Source organism: Motacilla alba, chromosome 8 (genome assembly GCF_015832195.1).
Source record: "Motacilla alba alba isolate MOTALB_02 chromosome 8, Motacilla_alba_V1.0_pri, whole genome shotgun sequence".
NCBI lineage: Eukaryota > Metazoa > Chordata > Aves > Passeriformes > Motacillidae > Motacilla > Motacilla alba.
This window is the reverse complement of record NC_052023.1, coordinates 14909672-14918117: the sequence shown is the minus strand read 5'-3', so window position 1 is coordinate 14918117 and position 8446 is coordinate 14909672. Positions and strand designations below refer to the sequence as shown.

The window sequence follows — 8446 nt, the reverse complement described above, 5'->3', positions numbered from 1 at the left end:
GAGGTTCCTATGGAAATACTGTCTGTCAATGTTCCTACCTGTGCCGGTGGTGGGTGCTGAGTCTCAGGTGAGCTACAGACCACTGATTAAATGCACTCCCATACCAGTGGTGAGCAATCACAGCACACCCGTTTGGACAACCGTGCATTCTCACTGAGCCCTGTTGCACTGTGCAGTAATTAAAAAGTCATGAGTCCTATTTAAATATAGGGCATTCTGTCCTAAACCTTTGAGTGCCCGTGGGTGTAAGCTCATTCTCCAAGGATGTTCTCTGGTCTGTGTACATACACCAGCTTCATCAAAAGGATGTAGGAAATGCCAGATCCAGATATACAGATTCCACTTTTTTTTTAAAATACATCATTGATCAGTCCAGGGATGGCAAAAATTAATAGTAATGAGCTAATTACTATACCAGCTGCTTACAAAGAGGGGTCCTGTAGGCAGACTCCTTCTGCCCATTTGCCTGCTGGTTAAACCACCACTCTAGAAATTATAAAACAAAACTTTTTTCCCTTTATAAACATCTATCAGCGTCACCTTAATATGGCCCACAGCACCAACACTGCCTAGCTTTTAAGTCCTCAGAATGCAGCCAGAATCTCCCCTAGCACATTATAACACATTTTACTGGTTTGAGCAGGGTAGAACACAGCCGTCTCCTCAAATGAATGGCTGGTGAGATCCAGCAGCCCCTGCACGAGGCCGGGCTCACCATCTGTGCTCCTCCCAACATCCGAAGCCCGTTCACAAGTGCCAGCCCTTTGAAAAGCCAGCCTGTTTTTCTGATTGATTCACTTTTTAATGAACTGGGAATGCCTGTGAACTTAAACCCCGACACCTCCACCTCCCTGCCTTCCTAGCCGTCCCTGCAGCAATGTACTGATTATATTTCAAGTTATTATGGGATTAATACAGCTGCCCCCGGTGCCTCTTTCCCCTGAACTCCATCAATAAAAGTTGTGTCCTAGTCTTACTCTGGTTAGTTCAGTTTCTTCCTGAATCTCTCCCTGTAACCTGTGACGGTGTCGGCAAGGCTGTATCGTATCAGCTCTTCAGAGCTGCCAACATTGCTGATGTTTAAAACCTACTTGTGTCACGGCCTTGCATAAGCTTTGTGTATTTAAGAGGACATCTTGAGCTTTGCTATGCACCACATCAGCTCTCTAAGTGGGTAGCACATACTTAGCAGTATTGAAAATAATGAAATAAGATAATCCACCAAAAAACCTGAATAGATTGTGCCAGTGTCATCTTTCTTTGAATTCACAGTAGAGCTATAAAAAAGTACTTTATGCAGGCAAGTTCAGCACAAGAAAAAAATAAGATGGGGGAAGCAAAAGACCTGCGCCCAGCAGGAGTCCAATTTTTCTTTATACAGTATTTACTGACAGCATTTCTTTATGCAGTACAAGCTTTAGGTTTACTTTTCTTGTTGGTTGATAGGTTGAGGTTCCCCCCCCCCCAAGAATATTATTTTCTAAAAACATCATTAAAAATGTAATTAACTGGCTTATTCTTTGGAATGTGTACAGTTGTTTACAAAAGAATTGCCACACAAGCTGCCACGTTTGACTGTGTTGAAGCAGGGAGTGATGTACTTGTTTACAGCTGTGCATCAATTTCACAATATATTTAGTTTTGGTACAAGTTACATATAAAATTCTTACTCAGTTTAATGTTGCAGCAAATAACACATATAGTAAGTGAGTAGGATTTATCACTGGCTGTAATGTGGTTGTACATATTCAAAATCTTTATGGTGAATGATATATACACATGCACATGCAAACAAAATGGAAATATATTTAGTTTAAGAACTGATGAATTGTGCTTGCTTTCATTATTCTCATTTTGTACGCAGGAGAACAGAGATCAGGCACATCCGTGAAAAGGGTGGCTGGTTGGGATCGCATCTGCAGAGCAGCACACTCACCAAGGAGCAGGTTGGAGAAGAAACAGCACTTTTGTACCCATGGCATGAGACAGGGGGGCCCTCAGGAGTCAGGCACCCGCTGTGGTTGGTGGGATACAAACAAATCCCATGGAGACCCAAGATGCTCCCACGCAGCATAAAATATCTCTCCAGGTAAAAAAATCTTCCCCCAAGATGTTTTATTCAAGCTTTATTTCTTAAAGAAGGAAGTGGTAATTTTTCCCTTTAAATTCTGTTTTCTTTCCCCCCCCGGTTTGGTCTCTCCCATAAACACAGAGGCCAGAAGGCTATGCTTAAATAATTCATCTACAAATTTGCAATATCTTTTTGAACTATAGCAATTAAACGGAAAATAGAAAAATCAGCTCAGCATCCTGTTTGGATGTAATTAAAGGTATAATCTGTTCCATTTGAATACTTCAGTGCTTACCCTTCTTAAAACAACAAATAAGAATAGTAGCTCATTTGCAATATGCTTTTTTTTCAAGTCAGCTAAAAAGACTAACTGATGAAGCAAGAATAATAATTTTTAAATGTGGCATAAGCACAAAAATACCAACTACAGCTTTCAAATGATTGCTGCAGATCTCAAGTGCGATGAGAGTTCAGTAACAAGGGGTATAAGCTTTATGGCAAAACACTGAAGTCTTCCACTATTTGGTATCAGCATCTCGATATGGCTGATATAATTACCTATCAAATACATCAGTGCAATGAATATCAGACGATATCCAAAAATATGTAAGTGGGATGCAGATCAGCTCAGTCTTTTAGGGGCTGTTTGATCTAAGGTTTTTTCTAAGAATAAAAGACAAATACTGCATTCGTTGCCCCTTTGTTTTCTATAAGCAGCTGAAGATTTTACAGCACAATAAAGCTGGCCTATTAATGGCTGGCTTATGAGTTTTAGCTGCATTTTTACCCTCCTACTGGACATTTCTTCACTGCTCAAAGAAATTGAAGTCAGGTGTAAAGTTAATATCTGCCTTGTTCATTTATTCATATTGTAAGCAATCAAGATTTCCCCAAATCACAGGGCAATCTCTTGCCTTTTGAGAATTAATATGGGCCCCGTTCTCTCAAGTTAGTTTAACAAAACAACTGGCATAGGTTCAATGGAAGCAGCGATTATTCTGAGAGGTTATGGTGAACCACAGAAGTTGTTAGCAAGAACCTTGCTCATAAGATCCCCTAAGAGGAAAAGTATATGGATATTTCAAAATGTAATTAACAGCATATTCCAACAATGTGAGAAAGAAACATCATCTGGTTTAGCTGCAGAGGAATCTGACTGCACAGGGAGAGCTTTGGCTTGCTCAGCAGCCACCACTAGAAGCAAAGGACAGAATGGGCACCAGAGGGGACCCCCACCCGTGCTGGGAAAGGTGGCAAGGCTCTGTCTGCGAGGGCTCCTTTCATGCTGTCCATCTCGCTGTGCTCAGCAGCACGGCGCGTTCCTCGTGGGCAGCTTCACTGGGGCCAGCACCCAACCAGGAAGAACAACTTTTTTCAAAATGCCCATTTTCTCTCCACTATACTCTCTCTCAAAAAAAAAAATTCTTTTGCGGCAGGCTGTCTCAGGCCTAATTTTGGTCTTAATGCTACAGTTTGTAGGACTGTTTCAACAAAATTGCTGAGGGATTTTGTTTTGATTTTGGTTTTTTAAAGGTAAATACATAGCAGCAAATATAAACGATCCAAAAACTCAAAACATTTTTTTTAAACATTTTGATAATTTAAAAAAGCAATTTTCATGCTTTAGCATTTGTAAGCTCAGGTGAATAATGTAACAGAGAACTGATTTAAGAAGATAAAATGATCACAAAAATGCAAGAGCCATATTACACACGGGAACCAAATAGCAAAATGGTCTACAAGGTCTCCATTATGACAATGAATATGAGAGAAGTTTCAGCTTACATTTGCTGAAAGTTAGCACCTATTAAAATTTCCAGCCTTCCTGGGGTGCATGCTCTTCTGTTTGAAAGCTGAGGCCCTCATCAGGACTAGTCCTTCAGGGGCCTGAGCCCCCTCAGAGCCTTCCTCAATACTGCCCTTCCTCAGGAGGCTTCAGTGGACAAGCTACAGGTGAGTGGGGTAAAAAAAGCCTCTGGTGAGCCACCTCCAACTACCCCCTTACGTGCTATTGCCTCCCCCTCTGAACTGTGCAGCCTCCTGCACACCAAAGCTTTCTGTGAGCTTAATGCTAGAACTACTGTGAAAAGAAACACAACAACAAAACTCATTAAAAATACCCACAGAGGAAGGAAAAAAAATCCTCAGCTACACAGTAGCGTCTGTCTCCAGTAAACAGGGCTCTTTTCAGGCCTTGGGCTCAGACATAAGACCACTCTACCAGGGTGAATGAATTACTGTCAGCTGGGCCGTTTGCACTTAGGTTTAAGCACAGGCATTTTACCTGCCATTTGCCAGGAGCCAAGAGCTGCTCAGGTGACATTTGTTATCCATGTGCCACATGACCAGCAAACCTGCAGCAGTTTCCCCAGCAGCAGTCACCCACTCCATGGGTCACACTGCAGGACCCCAGCCTTCACCCCCACAAGGAACATCTCTCAGAGCCAAGAACCTGTGCCTAAATGAAGCAATGCTTATCTCATGCATGCCACAGGTGTGATGTCATCCCCTCTGGCAGAGAAACCAGGATGTCTACAGCCTCCACTCCACAAAAATGCAGGAACTAAAGTTAACATGTCTCAGACTCTGTTAGAATATGGTGATAATTTAAAAACAAAATTACCACTACAAAGTTAATTCCTCTCTGAGTTCTTACAAACAAGTTTTTAATTTGCACCAAAAATTTACATTTCAGATTTCAAGTCAACCAGCAACGGTACAAGCTTGGTCAGGGACTCCAGGCAGTGGCTGGTGGGTTCTGCAAGGCCTAGGGGCAGGAGCACTGTGGCTTCCCCAGAACATCACAAGCATATAGTTGCCAGCAAGCCCCAGGTGCACACAGGTAAACCCATCAGATTGCTTTAATCTCTCATTCCTTGTGCGAGCGTGAAAATAATCACTGTGTCAGATAAACTTCTGCTTTTTATTAAAAAAAAAACCCAAACAAAACAAACCAAACCTATAAGGTAATTGATTGCTTTCTTCTAGTCTTCTATCAGTTATGATTAAGGAGCTATAGTAGCCCTGTTTACACAGCTCTAACAAGTCAGGACCTGCAGAACGTTATTGGCTTGGGGCCCACAACTTGCTGTCCATTCTCAACAGAATCAATCTGGAGCTGAAAACATCCCCGTAGGAAGCGTACACATCCCTGCTTATACAGGAACAGAAACAGCAATAACTTCAGGTCCTGTAAGCTGCAAGTTCAACTTCCAGAGATGAGCCCTGACTTGTCATCGCTCTCAGCATGTTGGTGATGAGATCAGAGCACTTCACCAAGGACTCATACTTCCAGCTTGACAAGGGACAGAGGTGAGTGTACTACACCTCACTGTTACTCGCCTCTCCAACTGCAGAAAGGAACCGAGAGCTGCTCTGTTTAACATGCAGTCACAGCACTGCCAATCTAAAATGGCTGATCAGTAATACTTTAATTGCAGTTTCATAGAAACAAATTGCTATTTAATTGCAATAAGCTTGTCTGTGGCTTAGCTGGACTGACAATAGGCATACACCTGGTAGTAACAGTAAGCAACAAGGAGGGTTATCTGGTACTGCATGAACAGGAGACTCAGGCAGCACCATCAAACCAGAACACAATTTCCCACTGATTAAATGTAATACCTGAAAAAATGTATATACATAAATTTCCTAATCTCAATTTGATTTTTTATTTTAATAGAGCTGTTCAGAACAGATACTTGCAAAAAGCTGCACACTTCACATACAACTACTAGCAAAATACTTTGATAAAAAGATTTAAATTGAAACATTCTTTTGAAATCACAGAATCAGGTTGGAAAAGACCTCTGAAATCATCGAGTTAAACTGAACACCACCGTGTCAACCAGACTGTGGCACTCAGTGCTATGTCCAGTCTTTCCTTAAACATCTCCAGGAGCAGTGACTCCACCACCTTGATAGCAAGGCATACTCTGCCCATGTGTGAGTTTGGGGTTTTTTAGTATTTACCCCAGGTGATGCAAATTTTATCGGTGTTAACTAACGGGGAAAAAGGAAGACAAACTCAATGTGGTTAATATTCTGAAGATGTGACTTAATTTCATAGGCTTCATTTTGTTAAGACATTCTCATTTTATATTTCATAAGATACTGCATAACCTGTTTAAATATTTAAAGATAAATCATGTAGGACTGAAAAGACAGTATCTTGTTGCAAAGAGAATTTGGTTTGGAAAGGCTTAATGTCCCACTGCCTGCCAGGATGCGTAAATCTCATAACTAGACAGCTGGATAGGTAAAAACATTAAACCCATTTAGAGGGCAATCTTTTTACAAAATTGTTTCATTAATAAGAGTGACAATTTATATGATTGAGATGTTTAGATGCAGTATAGACAGTGCATTTTATCCAGGTTCATGAGGATGATTTCAGATTAGTAATATTTCCTTTGATTCTTTTTTAAACAGCATTCATTTTTGAAAGAGAAGCTCTTACTGAATGATTATTTGACTTTTCAGCAGCACTAAATGCAGAAGGTGTATTTCAGCCTCAGTGCAGCAAATGCATGTGCTAAAAGGTGAACAAGTTTTTCTTCACAGATCTCCTTAAAAAAAAAAGTGATTTTTTTACATAAGGACAAATCTAAGTGTTTCCAGTAGCCTTCTGCCCACACCTACCATCCCCATTACAGCCTGTTTCATTGTGTGAAATGCCTCTGGTTCCAAGAAATTGTTTTACCTAAAGCAAGAATACTACTTAAATATGTTCTATTGTATATTCATAGCTCCATTAGTCCTCCTGCAATTTAGCACATCAAAGCAAAGGCTTCATCACTTGCATGTGGATTATGCTAACATGAGTGACATTTGTAATCTTATAGGTCTGCAACTTAAGAAATGCTTTTAAAGTAAGCTATTAAATAGGTAGCTGTGCTTTACAAATGAGTCATATAATAGTTTATTTAAAGCTGTTAATGAACTTCAACCTCTACATCACTAAATGCTATACTACATTTCTTACTAGAAGTTATTAGCTATCTTCTTAGCACTTCTAGGTTATATTGGACAACCAAAAATCTGTACATGTTAGATTTAAACACTGTACCTTGAGTGCTTATACTGAAAGAATATAAAAAGATGTCTACAGTCTCACTAATACTTGAATTCTATATTCATATGACTTCAAGTGTCTTTTCAAAGATACTGAAGCAGCACAATTTGCAGACTCTGAAGACTTTAATGCCAGATCAAAAAGCTTAGAAACTTATTTTAAATACCCACAAGTGCATTTAATTAAAAGTCATACATAGTGTCAGTCATTTATGTTGTGCTTTATATGTTATGCAAGTAGTCTTTTGTCTTTACTGTCTGATACTGTACGTTGCTACGTTTTCTTTTCTCTGAAACTGGGCTTCCTCAAGCACTGACGTGTTAAAAGAAAAAATTCAGCAGCCCTCCAAGATACTAGACACCATGAAGTAGAACCTGAAACAAAAATATCTGCTGTTGGCTGTTTATACAGATAAATCGATAAATCAGCTTTTTGTGTTATTGGCATCACAACAAAAATAAGTCAAGCTTACTCCATAACCAAGCAGATGAGCAGTGAACACCTTCTGGAAAAGAGAACATAAAATAATGCTGTGTTATGAATGTATTTGTTTCCTATAAAAGTAGAGTATTTCTTAATATTGATTTCTTTTGAATTGCAGCAAAGGCAGATTCGTTGCTTGCAGGTTCCTGACTGAAGGCATACAGTGGACAGCCACAGATCCATGTTAGCATTCTTGCTAAAAACATGAAAAGTCAGATTCTTTTTCGCAAAGGTATTCTGCACAGATCTACCACTAAACAGCTGATGGGAAAAACATGCAAAATGAAGTTGTTCCCTTTGTAAGCTTAGAGGTGGCTCTGCTGCTTTGTGGGGACGTGGTTTTTGTTTGTTTGCTTTCAGAAAACAGATCATATTTTGAGATCAGCTAGTTCTCAGAAACAGCCCAGGAAGCAGGTTTTTCTTTCCTTAAGATAATCAGTGTTGAAAAGTTAAAGTCTCTCACCCCAGCAAACACAACTTTATGTTGTTCAGATCAGAACAGCTATTGTATTCCTTTTTCATGAATACTCAATTCTAGTGCTCAGCATGAGGTACAGACCTTTCATTGGCTTTTATTTTTTTGACCTCTTATGGTATATTCATACCCTCTTATGCTTGCATGCTCAGAGACACAGGCACATCCTTGTAACAGAAGGAACTGGAAAGAAAGAGATCACAGTACCTCTGTGTGTGCTGTAATTCACTGCAATGGGAATTCTTCTTGTTACCAGAATTAAGAATCTCCATGAAAAAAAATACAATTTTGAAGTAGTACTCGTTATCCTTGACACAAGGAACACGGTCAAGTAGTTTACCAG

At 39.9% G+C, this 8446-nt stretch overlaps 1 long non-coding RNA gene across 50 annotated transcripts in view; it reads left to right on the top strand.

The window, feature by feature from the left end:
• Positions 1–8441, top strand: part of LOC119703709 — a 496218-nt gene extending 487777 nt beyond the window's left edge. For 47 of the 50 annotated variants that reach the window (XR_005257713.1, XR_005257735.1, XR_005257725.1 and 44 more), the window contains 4 exons: positions 1–67; positions 1865–2089; positions 4767–4913; positions 5177–8441. The exon at positions 1–67 is cut by the window's left edge. This is a non-coding gene — a long non-coding RNA (uncharacterized LOC119703709). The remainder of the gene's footprint in view (positions 68–1864; positions 2090–4766; positions 4914–5176) is intronic. The other 3 variants (XR_005257715.1, XR_005257706.1, XR_005257712.1) reach the window with 3 other exon arrangements.
• The last annotated feature ends 5 nt before the right edge of the window (positions 8442–8446 follow it).